Below are 18,291 nucleotides of genomic sequence, written 5' to 3' on the forward strand. Positions count from 1 at the left end.
ATATTCCAAATCGGGTGTTGATCTATGGTAATAACAAAACAGAAAAAATTCATTTTCTTGATGATTTTGATATACCAAACCCCTCGGGACAAGAAGGTCCTAAAACGTCTGTCGAAGATGTTATCAATAAACCAAAAGGGAAAAATAATGAAAGAAATACCAAAAACGGTGTGAAGAAAATTAATCAGAAACCAGTAGGGAAAAAAGGTCAGAAGGGGCCTGCCAAAAATTATACTAGAAACAAAAAAAATAATAAAAATTTGCAAAAAAATATGTCGGAAAACCTAACTCCTAAAACTTTTCCTGAGGTAAATAGATACCGCGAAAATAAAAAAATTGAAAAATCAAGATAAGAATGAAGATTCCGAAATTGGAAATTCATTGAATAATTTAAGGTCGGAGTCCTCAAAGATATCCTTTGAAGTAGATAGGAAAGGGGAGTAGATCGAAGGGTTGCAAAATAAGGTGATTGAGGAAATTTCTATAACACATAATGATGTTAATTTAGATTTACCTTTTCGTACCGACGTAAAGGCGGAAATACGAACTTTTGAAGAAAGGCCAATTTGGTCAAAACAATACCCTTACCCAATGTCTGTGAATGATTTTGTTAATAATGAGGTTCAAAGCCTGTTGCAAAAGGATATAATTATAAAAGGGAAAGTAAAAGTCCATACAATTCTCCAGTATGGGTGGTTCCAAAGAAAGTAAATGATGACGGAAGTCCTAAATTGAGATTGGTCATCGATTTCAAAAACATTAATGAAAAAACCACATCTGATAGGTACCCAATGCCTAATCCGGAGGTTATACTTTCGAATTTGGGAAAGTCTAATTATTTTTCTACAATAGATTTGGAGTCTGGATTTTACCAGATATTAATGAAAGAAGGTGATATAGAGAAAACGGAATTTTCGCTAAATAACGGGAAGTACGAATTCCTACGAATGCCGTTCGGATTGAAAAATGCACCAAGTATTTTTCAACGAGCTATGGATAATGTATTAAGGAAATATATTGGAAAGTTTTGTCACGTTTATGTCGACGATGTTATAATTTTTTCAAAAAATTTGGAAGACCATAAAAAACATTTGAGTTTGGTAATTAATATATTAAGGGAGGCAAATATGAAAATATCCTCTGAAAAATCTAAGTTTTACCAAAGAGAGGTGGAATTTTTGGGATATATAGTGGCAAAGAATATAATCAAAACGGACCCAAGAAAGGTTGAAGCCATACAGAATTATCCTATACCAAAGACATTGCGTCAATTGCGGGGATTTTTGGGGCTGACAGGCTATTATAGAAAATTTGTACACAATTACGCGGTTGTGGCAAAGCCATTAACCAAGCATTTGCAGGGGGAAAACGGAAAAATTTCCCAGTATTTGTCAAAGAAAAAGATAGTTAATCTAGATCAAGACGGAGTGGCTGCTTGTGAAAAATTGAAGAATTTACTGGCTCAACAGGTTGAATTGACACAACCTGATTATAACAAAAAATTTGTTTTAACAACCGATGCATCAAATGTAGCTTTGGGTGCAGTATTGTCACAAGAGGGGAAACCTATTGTCTTAATATCAAAAACATTAAATTCTACGGAGCTTAATTATGCTACAAATGAGAAAGAGTTGTTCGCAACAGTCTGGGCTTTGAAAGCATTGCGTAATTACCTTCCTGTGTTAGTGATCTGAAAATACACACTGATCATCAACCTTTGTCATTTGCGATTTCGGAAAGAAATCCGAATATTAAGATTAAGAGATGGAGATCATTTATTGAAGAATTTTCTCCAAAAATTATTTACAAGCCAGGTGCAACCAATGTCGTTGCTGATGCATTGTCGAGACAAATGCTTAATAATTTGACGGATTCCGAAGAACATAGTGACTCCGGTGATTCGTTAGCGGACACACAACATTCTGCTGAAAGCAGTAATGAATATCAGATTCATGAAACAAAAAAGCCATTAAATCATTTTAAGCAACAAATTTTGATAGATAACGGGGCGAAAATAACCGTGTTAGAGACAATTTCTTATTTTAATAATAAACGATTTTTGATCGAATACGACGTACCGGAAAATATTGTTGGAGTTTTAAAAGAATATATTAACCCAAAGTTGGTTACGGGAATATATTCCTCACCTGAGGTGCTTTACGAAATAAAGAACGTATTGAGGGAGGCATTTCCAACTGTAAAATTTTTTCATACGAAATTGTTCCCAAATGATATTACTAATAGAGAGGATCAGGGAGCGATTATTGAGCAAACTCACAATAGGGCACATAGAAATTATAGGGAAAATTTGGCCCAAATTAGGCAACAATATTATTGGCCATTGATAATAAAACAGTTCAAGCAATATGTAAAAAATTGTAACATATGCAACAGTAATAAATATGAAAGGCACCCAAAACTTATTCCGATAGGAGAGGCACCTATTCCGGAAAGGGAGGGAGAACAACTCCATATTGATATTTTTTTCGCGCAAAAATTAAAATTTTTAACTTGTATAGATTCTTATTGTAAATATTTAATTGTATTGGAGGAAAAAATTTTGGAACTTCTGCAAACATTTCCAGATGTTAAAAGTATGGTTATGGATAATGAACCAGGTTTAGGTACGATACAATTCAGGTCTTTAATGGAAAGACTCAACATACAAATCTATTATTGCACACCACGTCATAGTACGAGTAATGGTCAAATAGAAAGGGTTCATTCCACACTTATAGAAATATCTTCGAATCGATTATGAGGGCGGTGCAGCAGTATAATAAAACTATACATTCAGTAACAGGTAAACAACCTTGTAATATTTTGTTTAATAAAGAGAAGCATGAAAATATAAGGGATACATTAAGAAATAATCAGGAAAAAATGTTAGAATACCACAACAAGAAAAGGCTTCAAAAAAATTACCATAGGGGTGAAATTATATATGAAAAAGTATATGGGGAACGAAATAAATTAAAACCCAAATATAAAAAGCAAATAGTAGTAGAAGATTTAGGAAATAAAGTTAAAATACAAAACAGAAACAGAATAATTCACAAAGATAACATTCAAGTTTAATTAGAAATAAAATAAATATAAAATATAAAATAATAAGCAATGAGCAAGTAAATGTAACAATATCATATCTTATAGATGTTTCGGAATTTAAAATTGTACAAAACAATAATTTAATAGTTTACATTAAGTATCCAAAAGTAAAAAATGTTTGTAAATTGTATAAAGCAATAGCTGTAGCGCAAAATGATGGAAAATTGTTAATTGAAAATGAAATAATAAAATGTGGAGATAAATTTTATTCAGTTAAATTTTGTAAAAAGGAATTAAATAATGCTTTTTGTATGATAAAAGGAAATAACACATGTTTGTCCAAAATGTTAAATAATAAACATGCCAACTGCACAAAAATAAATGAAGCAAATGAATCAATAAAAATTGTAAAAGATGGTGCTATAATAGCATCAGGAAAGTTTAAAATTAATAATCACACTATAGAAGGAGTTTATTTGATAACTTTTCAAGATAATGTTATAATTGACAACAGCAATAATGAAAATCCTACAGGAAAAATTTTAAGATATTTAAGGGAAGGAAAATTAACATCTTTTTTTGTAAATAAATACATTGAAACAAAAAATATTGATTTAAAACTAAACAATGTTAATATACTCACACCATTAAAGCAAGAAATAAAACGAAATCCTGTTTGGTGGACATTTACCACTTTAATTGTAATAATATTATCTGCATATTTTGTCTTTAAATTTATCATATACATTAATCTGAAAATTAAATTAAAAAATGCAAAAGAAGAAGAAGAATTATTATTGCAATTATCAAACAGAATTAATCACTTAACAGCTTTATATTCGAAGACGGGACGCTTCGATTTAGAAGAGGGGGAGTTAACGCCTCCTATACCACACACCACTAACCCAGTATGTAAACAATTAACCATAGATTAATAGCGCAAGCCACTTCCCAAAAAATAAACAATAAATATAAGCACTTACCATTAGCGAAAGTGTCAAACATGTCATTGACACTTTGCTAATGAAGGAAGTGGACATCACATATCACGTATGGTCCGCTTTCAATAGAATTAAGAAAACAGTAAATATAAGCGCTTACCATTAGCGAAAATGTCAAACATGTCACATATCACGTATGGTCCGCTTTCAATAGAATTAAGACATACTAACCTAAGATTTAAGCTTCAGATTCTGTATAAATATTGAAATTAATAAAGTTTTGGATCAGTTTTTATCCGAGGTACAATGAAGACTCACATGTTTTTTTAAAAAGCTTTTGCTATTTAAGCAAAAGATAATTTATATATGGGGCGTTCCACGTCAACCGGACCAAAGCTCTGTCCAAAATTCTATGGGATGAAAATAATCATATAATATGTCAAAATACTCGTAAACTCACGCCCTTTCAATTGCAAAGTGACAAATTTGAAAATTCAAAATGGCGTCATTACTGTGTCACCTCAAAGACACTAAATTCCAAAATTTGCAAATATATCTATCAATTACTTTTAAAAATAGGTTCAAAAATGATGACTCATGATATATTTGAATGTTTTTGGGGTCGCTGATGACGAATCCGGTGCCAGTTTTTCAAAATTCAAAATGGCGGATCCAATATGGCGGACATTTTTCGAAAATTTTTTTGGATTCGCTTGAAACTCATCACTTGGGGGTTTTCGGGATCGCTGATGACGAATCCGATGTCAGTTTTTCAAAATTCAAAATGGCGGATCCAATATGGCGACTGAAATTTTAAAAGAATAATTGAATTTACATGAACTATGTTACTCGGAGGTATTTGAGGTCGCAGATCACGAGTATGATGTTAGAATTTAAAAAATTTTAAATAGTGGATTCAATGTGAAAGATAATTTTTAAGAAACGTATTGAATTATTTGAAAGTTTGTAAGTTCTTAGGTAGCTGATCGCAGTTCTGACTTCAGTATTCTAAAAATTCAATAAGTGTTGACTATTCATTTAACACTAGTCAGTTGTTTACGTAACGATCTCATCATGTTAGAATTTCTTCCCCTTTATTTGTTTTTGTACTAACACTAAAGTGTTGGATTTTATTTTATTATTTATCATTTAATAGAGTCTAAGATCTTAACTTGTTAGCCAAAGAAGTTAATTCTCTTTCAAAATATTCCATTTGTTGCGTCTAAGACTTCAACATGTTAAGTATGGTTCATCTTCATTTGTTTTTGTACTTAACATTCAACTGTTAGATTCTCTTTCGTCATATTTCATTTGTTTTCGTCTAAAACCTTAGTGGGTGAAGCTTGTTTCGTGTGCATTTGTTTTTGTAGTAACATTGAAGGGGTTGAATTTCTTTCGAAATATTCAATTTGTTGCGTTTGAGACTTTAATGTGTTAAGTATGCTTCGTTTTCATTTGTTTTTGAAATAACATTCAACTGTTAGATTCTCTTTCTTCATATTTAATTTGTTTGCGTTTAAGACCTATATGTGTGAAGCTTGTTTCGTATTCATTTGTTTTTGTACTAACATTGATGTGATAGATTTTCTTTACACATTTTTCTTTGTTTACGTCTAAGACCTTAATGTGTGAAGGTTGCTTCGACTTCATTTGTTTTTGTACGAACACTGAAGTGTTAAACTTTGTTTCGTCATTTATAACTTGTTCCCTATAATATTAATGTGTTTAACTTTGTGTTCGCTTCTTTATTTATTATTGTAAAAGCATTGAAGAATTCGATTTCATTTCGATTTATATGTCATTTTTTGTTTGGTCTTCAAGATTTGTTTTTCAATTTCATTTGGCGTAGCAACGTTGATTTTTGTAACTGATGGCTAATTACATCATGGCGGATAATAAAATGGAAGCTTCTATTTATATGACTCATGTAGATAGATGCATTAATCCTTTAAATCTTGCTAACCATAAAGGGATTAATTTAAGAAAACTGTCCAAGACACTGTTAAAAAAGTTTCCTCTGGTAGCAGAAAATGCAAGAGTTTGCCATCAGTGTCGTAAATTGTGCAATAGCAACGATTATGATACTAATCAGGATGATTCTGTAACAGAAGAACCTGAAATAAAGAAGAAATGTGTTTCAAGAGAAGAGCAATTAGAGCAATTATTAAACGGCCTAAAAGAAAAAATTACTTCTTTACCGAAAAATGATCCACTTCGCATATCTATCCTAACCATAGCTCCTGACTGTTGGACAGTAAGACAAATTGCTTCAGAGTTTGGCACTTCCGAGAGACAAGCTAGACAAGCTAAACATTTGAAAAATGTTGGCGGAATTTTTGCCAAACCTGAATTAAAACAAGGAAAAACATTACCTGAGGAAACGATTAATAAAGTTCAGGAGTTTTATGAGTGTGATCAAAATAGCCGTTTAATGCCGGGAAGAAAAGACACTGTATCCGCTAAAGTCAATGGAGAAAAACGATTATTACAAAAAAGACTCTTGCTTACCGATATTAAAGTAATGCATGCAGAATTTAAGGAAAAATATCCTGATTTGCCGATTGGCATGTCAAAGTTTGCTGCTTTGAGGCCAAAAAATTGTGTTTGTGCGGGATCGGCTGGCACTCATAGCGTTTGCGTCTGCTTAATTCATCAAAATTTTAAATTAATGATTGATGAGTTGAATTTTGAAAAACTGGCACCTGATTCAGAGATTTTAATTAAAAATTATAAGGATTGTTTTAATTTTGTTTTATGTAAAATTCCTCAGCCCTCTTGTTTTCTTTTAGAATGCACCTCATGTCCTGGAATTGAAACCTTTTTAAATAAAGTGTCAACTGCTTTAGAAGCTAATGAAATTAGTGAAATTATTTGTAGATCTTGGCAATCGACTGATAGGTGAAGAAAATGTTCTTTTCCTCAGAAGATTTTATAGGAGAAATTTCCACTCAGTTTAAGAAACTTTTACCGCATCATTTTATTGCTAAGAGGCAGTCTGAGTACTTTCAGGAAAAAAAAATAATCTTCAAGACGGCGAAGTAATATTGCAGTGTGATTTTTCTGAAAACTATGCTTATGTTGCGCAGGATGCTGTGCAAGGATTTCATTATAATAATGATCAATGCACAGTACATCCTGCAGTTTTCTATTACAAGGAAGGGAATGAAATGAAGCACCGCAGTATTGTATTACTGTCAGACTGTACAACGCATGATACTGCAGCAGTTTACATATTACAGCAGACAGTAATACCGGAAATAAAGAAAGTATGCCCAAATGTCAAAAAAATATACTATTTTACTGACGGGGCTAAACAGCACTACAAAAATCGGTACCAAATAATAAATTTAATAAACCACGAAAAAGATTTTAATGTAAAGGCTGAGTGGCATTTCCATGCAACTGCTCATGGAGGCGATGGCGTTGGAGCAGTTTTAAAAAGAGAAGCAACGCGTGCCAGTTTACAACGTAAACCTCAAGACGCCATTTTGAATGCCAAAGCTCTTTTTGATTGGGCAAAAGAGCACATTAAATCGATTCAATTTTTTATTTATTCAAAACAGCAACATGAAAAAATGAAACGTTCGCTAAACAAGAGATTTTCCGCGGCACCTTCTGTAACAAAAATCCAATCAGCACATTGTTTTATAGTTACACCACATAATAAACTCAACGTTTATAGGTACTCGAATGACCATGAACCGCTCGCCATTGTCCAATATTAATCAGCCGTTTTGAAATATAAAACCATTTAAAGAGAGTTACTATCAATCAGCCCTTTTCAGAGCTAATAAATTAATTAAAACACCAAAAAATAAACCTTTAATCAGCCCCTTTCAGGGCTAATAAAGTAGCTAAAACACCAAAAAATAAATCATCAATCAGCCCTTTTTAGGGCTATAAAACAACATTGATTTGACATATTGGATCCGCCATTTTGAATTTGAAAAACTGATATCGGATTCGTCATTAGCGACCTCGAAAACCCCCGAGTAAAAAATTTTAAGCAAATTAAAAAAAATTTCGAAAATATCCGCCATATTGGATCCGCCATTTTGAATTTTGAAAAACTGATATCGGATTCGTCATCAGCGACCCCGAAAACCCCCAAGTGATGAGTTTCAAGCGAATCCAAAAAAATTTTCGAAAAATGTCCGTCATATTGGATCCGCCATTTTGAATTTTGAAAATCTGACATCGGATTCGTCATCAGCGACCCCGAAAACCTCCAAGTGATGAGTTTCAAGCGAATCCAAAAAAATTTTCGAAAAATGTCCGCCATATTGGATCCGCCGTTTTGAAATTTGAAAATCTGATTTCAGATTCGTAATCAGCGACCCCAAAAACATTCAAATATATCATGAGTCATCATTTTTGAACCTATTTTTAAAAGTAATTGATAGATATATTTGCAAATTTTGGAATTTAGTGTCTTTGAGGTGACACAGTAATGACGCCATTTTGAATTTTCAAATTTGCCACTTTGCAATTGAAAGGGCATGAGTTTACGAGTATTTTGACATATTATATGATTATTTTCATCTCATAGAATTTTGGACAGAGCTTTGGTCCGGTTGACGTGGAACGCCCCATATGTATGTATGTATATATGCTAGGACATAAAGTGGGTATATATACATACATAGAGCAGAATTGTTTTTGCACTTGTTAGGAAGAAACTCGTTCACTAGTGCGTATGTGTATTTGATTTCTTGTAAGAATGTGATGTGCTGTGACATGTGCACATACATAAGTCAAGATTATTGGGCATACATGCATATGTACATATGTATGAAAGGAAGATGATGTTCTTGCGCTTGTGCATTATTGTTTTTCATATACAAATGTACATACACACATATGTATGTAAATAATTTCGAATACATAAACTATAAATTGACATACAATATAAAACAAGTGCTGATTTATCTTAAACCGTTTTTTTTTTCTGAATGCAAATTCCTCCTATTGACATGTACATACATACATATTATGTATATTGTCATATACCATCATTTATGTACATATAGAGTATGCGTTCATATATGAATGTATGTAATGATAAACGTCATGAATTACTTTCAGAATTTATTAAAACTTATTCACGTCGCGCGCATACATATGTATCTACGTCGACATCACAAACCGTTTGTTCACAACGCAGACGCAGAAATAAACGCTCTGCGTATTTATCCTCCCCACGTGACTCGCCATCAATTCTCGGCGCAAGTTTTGTTTTTTAATTTTAATTTTTTTTAATTTTTTAATGTAATCGTAAAAAAAATTGTAATAAATTTTATGTATCCGCTTATCATTTCAAAAGTAACAAAATGGTAAAAAAATAAGCAGTCGAAGAAATAAACGCACCGCCTATTTTTCCTCGCCACATGTTAGACTCGATTTCAATTCCCGGCGCAAACTTTTTTTATAATTTTTTTTTTTTTTTAATTCGTTTTTTTTGATGTAATTGAAAAACAAATTATGTAATAAATTTTACGTATTCGCTTATTATTACAAAAATACGAAAATAGTAAAAATTGCATTGGTTTAATGTCGATGTTTTTTTTTTTTTTTGTTTTTTTTTTTTATCCGAAGGGGGAATCTGACATAGATACCGTCAATATAGATGGCATGCACGATTCATACTGATCGCTAAGGGTGCACCTCATTCGGGACCACGCACAGTCAGTATTACTACTAAACTGGACTTGCGAAACAGTACACCTACGTACTAAACCCTAACTCCGACTTCTGTAGCTTTAGTTTGCCCTGCGGTACCGCCGTTTAAGCATTGCATCGCAGGGCCAAGCTAGCCATTATGGCTCTTCATTTGTAATTCTCTCTCCATCTACCCTTCATTACTTCTTTGTCTTCGTTCCTTACTGCGTTCCCATTCCTTTTTCCGCAGTTCCTGTAACGCTTTCGCGGACCATTCTTTCATCTTGGCCCACACCAATTTCGACTGCAGCATGTGATCTACAATGTTGCCGGGGGTTATTTTTTCTTTTATGATTTCTTCGATGCACATTCTTTCAGATGCGTATCTCGGGCAGGAGAAGAACACATGTTCCACGTTCTCACTACCGTTGCCGCAGAGCGAGCAGTCAGCTGCGTCCTCGTGGCCGAGTCTTTGGAGATACTCTCTATAGCATCCATGCCCCGTCAGGAACTGTGTGAGGTAGTAATCTGTGTCACCATGTCCTCTCTCAACCCAGGCCTGTACGCTTCTGATAAGCTTATGCGTCCATCTTCCTTTTGTCGCTAGGTCCCAGCGATTTTGCCACTCAGTTATGCTCCCCAGTCTTTCTTCTTTACGCTCTTCCGCCGTTGATCTCCTGTTTAGGCTTTTGGTTTTGTCGTACACTCTACCCAGTTCAGAGGCCATTATATCTGGTGGCATGATACCTGATATGACACATACTGCTTCAAACGACACTGTCCTGAAGGCACAGGCAACTCTGAGGGAAATAAGTCTAAAAACTATTTCCGCCTTCTTCGCGTATGTTTTCTGTATCAGGGCTTTACCCCATATGGGTGCTGCATACATGAGTGTAGACTGGGTAACTTTAGCCAGGAGCGCTCTTCTACTCTGAGTGGGACCACCGATGTTGGCCATGATTCTTGACAGTGCCGCCGTCACCATGGCTGCCTTCCCGCATGCTTTTTTGATGTGCTCTTTGAAGCTTAGTCGAGCATCGATCATTACACCCAAATATCGTAGTGCCGCTTGTGTTGTGACGTTAAACCCATCAATGATTAGTGTGGTCGTTTCTAACTTTTTTCTACTCGTAATGAGAACTGCTTCTGTTTTTTGCCCTGCTAGCTGTAGTTTAACCGCCGTTAGCCATTGTTTGACCTTAGTTGTGGCCTCGCTGCAGATACTCTGAATCTGAGGGATTGTTTTGGCGACTATGGTTAACGCAATGTCGTCTGCGTATCCTATTATTTGCACTTCCCTCGGCATTGGGAGTTGCAGTACCCCATCATATAGTACATTCCATAGGATCGGGCCCAGCACAGATCCCTGGGGTACTCCGCCCCTCACTGCATATCTCTTAGGGCCTTCATCTGTATTGTACAGAAGTACTCTTTCCGACAGGTAACTGTTTATAACCCGTACTAAGTATGCTGGGGTTTTTTTCCCTTCAAGAGCCTTTATAATATGTTTAATGTCGATGTGAGAAATGTGTTGTGTGTTGAGGTGAAAGATGTGTGGTGTTTCTAATTTTTGTGTGGGGAAAAGTCAGTGAGGTGTCTATAAACTCGGTTGCTAAATTTCCTTACTACAAATCTTTGAAATCTCAATTGTACTAAAAAAAGCTCTCTGGTACCAGAGAATGTTAATGCAATGAGAAGGAGCAAATGTTAAATGAAATTTTTCGAGTTCTAATTTGCAGATTCAAACTAAGGTAATTTCAAATTCAACTTTCCTCACGAGTGGGGAATTGCAGATATTTACCACGCAAGTGGAGGGCTTCTATATTTACTTACCACGCTAGGACAGGAATTCAGATTTTTTCTGCGTTTACCAAACTACTGAGGAAGTTCATAAGATTTTTCGGCACACTACTAAGGAAATCGACTTATTTCATGCCCACAGCGAAGCGAATAAATTTGCGATTAAGAAGGCCGCGCGGCAGTTAATTTGTGGTACAGAAGCTAAAGTCGATGGAATTATTCGTTTTGTTTTTTGGCACGTATTTAATTCAGGTTCAAGTCCTGAAGTCTTATTTTTTTTCTTACACATTTTTTTTTAATAGGACTATGAATAAGTTCGTGCGGTTTTACAACAGATGGCGTAACTTGATTATTATTCCATCGATCCACATTTCCAAACATTCATTGGAGAGCTACTGTCGTAAGGCACAAACGTCAGTATAAGTTTTTTATTTGAAGCGTAAACAACAATATTTTTACCACACTTGAAAATGTCGAATTTCGTGCCAAATAATGTGTTTTTGCGGGGAATTCTTCTTCATTATTTTAATATGAAGAAAAAAGCAGCCGAAAGTCATCGTATCTTGGTGGAAGTTTATGGTGAGCATGCTCTAGCTGAGCGAACGTGCCAGAAGTGGTTTGCACGCTTTAAAAGTGGTGATTTTGGCTTGGAAGACGAAGAACGCGAGGGTGCGCCGCCAAAGTTCATGGATACCGAATTGGAGGAATTGCTCGATCAAGATCCGGCTCAAACGCAAGAAGAGGTTGCAAAAACTGTGGGAGTTGATCAATCAACCATTTCCAAACGTTTAAAAGCCATGGGAATGATCCGAAAGGTAGGCCATTGGGTGCCGTATGAATTGAAGCCAAGAGACGTTGAACGCCGTTTTATGGCATGCGAACAACTGCTTCAACGGCACAAAAGAAAGGGTTTTTTGCATCGAATTGTGACTGGCGATGAAAAGTGGGTCCATTACGACAATCCAAAACGTCGGGCAACGTATGGATACCCTGGCCATGCTTCAACATCGACGTCGGCGCAGAATATTCATGGCCTGAAGGTTATGCTGTGTATCTGGTGGGACCAGCTGGGTGTTGTGTATTATGAGCTACTGAAACCGAATGAAACGATTACGGGGGATGTCTACCGACGACAATTGATGCGTTTGAGCCGAGCACTGCGAGAAAAACGGCCGCAATACGCCGATAGACACGACAAAGTTATTTTGCAACATGACAATGCTCGGCCACATGTTGCACAAGTGGTCAAAACATACTTAGAAACGCTCAAATGGGATGTCCTACCCCCCCCCCCCCCCCCCCCGCCGTATAGTCCAGACCTTGCGCCATCCGATTACTATCTCTTCCGATCGATGCAACATGGCCTGGCTGACCAGCACTTCCGTAATTACGATGAAGTCAAAAAATGGATCGATTCGTGGATTGCGGCAAAACCGACCGAATTTGTCACAAAGGGAATCCGTGAATTGCCAGAAAGATGGGAAAAAGTAGTAGTAAGCGATGGACAATACTTTGAATATTAAATTTGTAACCATTTTACCTCAATAAAGTTTCAAATTTCGAAAAAAAACCGCACGAACTTATTCATAGTCCATTAATATACAATTCAAACCAGGAAAGTTTGGTAAAATTTTTGAGTTTATTTTAATTAAAATTTCTTTAAAATACTGTTTTTTTTGTATTTCATAAATGGAAATTTCTTTTCGGTATAAAATAGTTCATACTGGATATGACCTGATTTTTCAATCAATCAAAACAGAAAATATGTACATATGTCTTTAATCTCTTTTATCAAATCCAAATTATATTGATGAGAAAATATCATTCTAATATCCGTCCAGAAAGCCAAACGCGCATACGCAGATACATATGCATATAATTACGCATACAAACTTTCAACTAACGCAGAATATGTGCATATAAAACTGCGAATCGAATAAATGAGTGATTTAGAAAATTTCATTAGTAATTGTAGTTTAGCGCAATCGTGAAATACGTGTTGTGTATGGAGTACATCGTCCCATATTTGACTCAGTTTCAAGTCCTGTACACAGTTTTTTGTTCGATATTTTTATTTCATTTTTTATATTTGGTTTAATTAGAATTGATTTAAAATAGTGTATTCAGATTTTTCTAATACCTGTTATTTAGAAATTTATTTTCTATATAACATTATTCATACTTCTTTTGAATTAATTTATATGTAAAACAGCCATAAAGGCAATCATATGAATATGCATTCCTATATTTAATCTCTTCAGTCAAATCTGAACTACTTACATACACATATTGATGAGAAAACATTCTAATATCCATGGATGCATCCAGAAAGTCAAACGCGCATACACGCATATGTATACAAATATATACAAACCTTCAACGAACGCAAAATGTATGCATATAAAAAACAACAACTGCGACCGCCTTCTTGTCCGTCAGTGAAAAGATGGGATATGTATACCCTATGAGCAAACAGAACCGGGAAGGTGATGTTGACTGTTTTCTTCGATTGCCAAGGCGTAGTGCACCATGAGTACCTTCCATCGGGCCAGACAGTCAATAAAGAATATTATTCATCCGTTTTGAAGCCTTTGAGAGATGCTGTATGTTGCAAACGGCCGGAAATGTGAGCAAACAATTCTTGGATTTTCATGATGGTAACGCGCCATCGCACTGATCAAAGAGAATACGACGAAGGAGCTGAAGGCCATGTCGGCCTGCCGGGGGTGTTTGGAGGACTGGGTTAAACGTTGGCACATGTGTGTTGCTTCAGACGGGACATATTTTGAAGGAGATAATATAAATTTGCCTTATATTTAACTCTATTTTGTTTAATTTAAACATTCCCGGTACTTTTTGATGATAGGGTACATATATGCGGCTTTGCGGACAGAAATGTGTGATTCGCTGGAATTGTTCAAGGAATCTAAGTCGCATTAACTCGCGACTGTCGAACAGTTAGAAGACATATTTACATACATATAAGGGTGCATACATATACACGGAGCCGCGGCCACTCGACATGACAAAAATTCAAGATTTATCAAATATTGGCAAATAATTCCACGCGAATTATTCCAATATTGACTATTTTCGAATGGTCGCGAAAATTGGCATATGGGCGGCTCGTTTTATGAATGAAATTGAAATATGAGCTCGAACTTATGAATGAACTTTTTGTTTTTGTTCTAAATTGTTCAGCGCCGTCGCTGATCATGGCCGCTGCGACTGCGTCTACGAATGTATTTTGTTTTTGTACTCGCTAGGCTTAGATTTTAGCTTCGGGCGACATGCACATGTGAGGTATGTGTTTTTGTTGTGTTCTAGAACATTTTAGAATGTGTGGTGGCAAAGCGGCCATCGCGTTGCGCTTGCTGTTGCATTTGCGTCTATCAAAGTATTGTGTTTTTGTAAGTAAAATATTAGGAATATCGACTGGTGAAAGACAAAAGTACACGGAAGCAAGAAGGGAGCGCTGTGCTCGCGCATATATGCATGAATGTATGAACGTGCATGGATGTAGTAACATATGAATGCAATTATTTTGTAGGAAGTTTAGAAGGCAAGTAGGTATAGATGTATGAATTTATGTATGCTAGGACATAAAGTGGGTATATATAACGGGTGATCAATCATGAGGTGCTTTTTTCAATAGTTAAAAAAAAACCAAAATGTAAATTATGTTCAAAACCTTTATTTATCATTTGAAAGGACATTCTTTGACATTTACTTTTTGAATATGACTTCATTCAAATGTTGGCCGCAACTACGCTTAAGGTGGTCCATTCTGAGGGTCCAATTTTCAATCACTCGTTCGAGCATTTCGACTGGTATGTCGTGAATAACACGCGTAATGTTGGCTTCCAGAGCTTCAATCGTAGCTGGCTTATCAGCATAGACCTTGGACTTCACGAATCCCCAAAGAAAAAAGTCCAAAGGTGTGATATCACAAGATTTTGGTGGCCAACTCACAGGTCCTAAACGTGAAATCAGCTGCTCTCCGAAATGACTTCTCAATAAAGTCATTGTTTCACGAGCTGTATGGCAAGTGGCTCCGTCTTGTTGAAACCAAATGTCGTAGAGATCATTAGATTCAATTTCAGGTAGCAAAAAGTCCGATATCATGGTACGGTAGCGAGCACCATTCACAGTTACGTTGCGGCCATCATCATTTTTGAAAAAATATGGACCGATGATTCCACCAGCCCATAAACCACACCAGACCGTTGTTTTCTCTGGGTGTAAAGGTAGCTCTTGAACCTGTTCTGGTTGCTCTTCATCCCAAATACGGCAATTTTGCTTATTGACGTAACCATTGAGCCAGAAATGCGCCTCATCGCTGAACAAAATTTTGCTCGAAAACAGCGGATCTTCTTCAATCTTTTCAAGAGCCCAATCAGCAAAACGGTGACGTGCAGGAAGGTCATTTGGCTTTAGTTCTTGTACGAGCTGTATTTTGTATGCTTTTAAATGAAGATCCTTCCGTAAAATTGACCAAGTTGTTCCATACGACAGTCCAAGTTGCTGAGAACGGTGCCGAATCGATTCATCGCGGTTTTCACGTACACTCTCTGCTACTGCCGCTATATTCTCAATGCTTCTTGCTGGACGTGGTCTATTCGGTCGAGAATTATCCACCAATGAATATTCGGATTCAAATTTGTTGATGGTATGCCGAATAGTGTTGAAGGCAGGCCGATTATGTTGACCATAATGTGGTCTAAGTGCACGAAAAACATTTGTCACAGAACGCTGATTTTCATAATACAGTTGAACAATTTGTAGACGTTGTTGCGGTGTGAGTCTTTCCATGATGAAATGCCAAACGCTGTTCAACAAATCCACGATGACAGTTTGCCACAACTCGCGCGCGATCTGTAAAAAAACGCAAATGAAAAAAAACTCCTCTTAATTGATCACCCGTTACTGACATGTACATATATACGTACATAGGACACCAATAGTAATGTCTGGTAAGTGTAAAAATATAGGGAAAACTTTAGTATAATGTATATCACAAACGGTTTAAAGGGGGTGATAGAGGGGTGTATCCCCATCTTAAAACTGAAAACAGAACCTGCCGGAGGCTTATACTTTTTAAGTAATTTAATGTTAAAGTTCTCTAATTTAGCGAAAAGTTGGTGTTGCCATACACCTGAAATGAAAACGAAGCTCGCACGCAGGGATGTTCAGTGGAAGGTTCATTGTAAAACTGCAGTATTTTTTGCTGTAATTTAAAGTTGAGAAATAATTTTGAAAATAAAAACATACAACTCATTTAAACTTAACCCTAGAAAGCTAACGTTCGTCAAAATGACGACTACTAGCAACATTTTCCTACCTCCCTCTAACACCGATAAGCTTACGCATTTAATGTTTTGAGCCGAGTCAGTGACCGCCGAGCTGCGACGCGAGGCACTTGTGCGCATCCGGTAAGTACTTTGGTTTTTAATTTACCTAGCTCGTAGTCGTCATTTTGTCGAATGTTTAGCTTTTGTGTAACTTCTGCATCTACTTAGTACTAAATTATGTCTTACATTTAATATTGTTTTAATACGTTCTAGTTAACCATGGCGGTGAGGCCAACAATCACAGATGAATATATAGTTGCGGCACTCGAAAATGAAGAGTGTGACGATTTTTCTGGCACTGAGACGGAGGATAATTTATCATTGGATGATGTGGAAAGCGACTACCAAAACGAACCCTTGAACCAAGACTCTGAACACTGTTCTTCATCTTTAGACGTTGAAGGGCCAAATGAAAATCCATCCAACACCAATCCACCCGATAATCGACAACACGAAGGTTCATCAGCAGCATCCAGTCATATTATTATCTTATCTCAAAATAGCTTACGAGGCAAAAATCATCATATTTGGTCAACTAGAAAAGGACAGACATCATCGCGAACTTCAGTTATAAATATTGTCCGTATGGCAAGAGGGCCAACCAGATCAGTGAAAAATATTACAGAACCCCTAGGATTGTTTGAATCTTTTCTGATTGACGAAATTTGTGACGAAATCTTAAAATGGACCAATGTTGAAATTGCCATTAGGAAACAAACATATAAGACTGAAACTTCAACTCAAAATAATGTTTGCAAGGAAGAACTGAAAGCTCTTTTTGGCATATTTATATTGGCAGCTGCCCTTTATTAAGGATAATCATATCACAAGCGATTAATTATTTAGTACAGAATTTTGCGGAACTCGCTATGTATCTTGTATGAGTCGTGGAAGGTTTGATTTCCTTGTAAGGTGCATTAGATTTGATGATCGTGATCTAAGAACTCAAACCATCCAGTCTGATGTACTCACATCAATACGAAAAATATGGGATATTCTCATGGTGTAGTGTCGAGAAAACTATATTGCTGGTACCAATGTAACTATTGATGAGCAACTGCTGGCATTCCGAGGGCGCTGCAAATTTAAAATGTATATCCCCAATAAGCCGGCGAAGTATGGTCTGAAAATTGAAATGATGTGTGACGGTGGTACTCGTTATATGCTTGATGCCATGCCATACCTCGGAAAGGGAACTAATACAGGAGGATTACCCCTCGGAGAATATGTTGTCAAGGAGATTACTCGCAGCATTCATGGATCAAACAGAAATGTAATCACTGACAATTGGTTTACGTCTATCCCATTAGCCAAAAGTTTGCTACAGCAACCTTACAAGATAACTATTGTGGGAACTTTGCGGGCAAATAAAAAAGAAATACCAGAGGCGATGAAGAACAATAGAGCTAGAAGAGTCGGTACTTCCATGTTTTGATATGATGGGCCACTTACTCTTTTATCATATAAACCCCAGCCGTGCAAGATGGTTTATT

The sequence above is a fragment of the Anastrepha obliqua genome, chromosome 6 (assembly GCF_027943255.1).
Source record: "Anastrepha obliqua isolate idAnaObli1 chromosome 6, idAnaObli1_1.0, whole genome shotgun sequence".
Lineage (NCBI taxonomy): Eukaryota > Metazoa > Arthropoda > Insecta > Diptera > Tephritidae > Anastrepha > Anastrepha obliqua.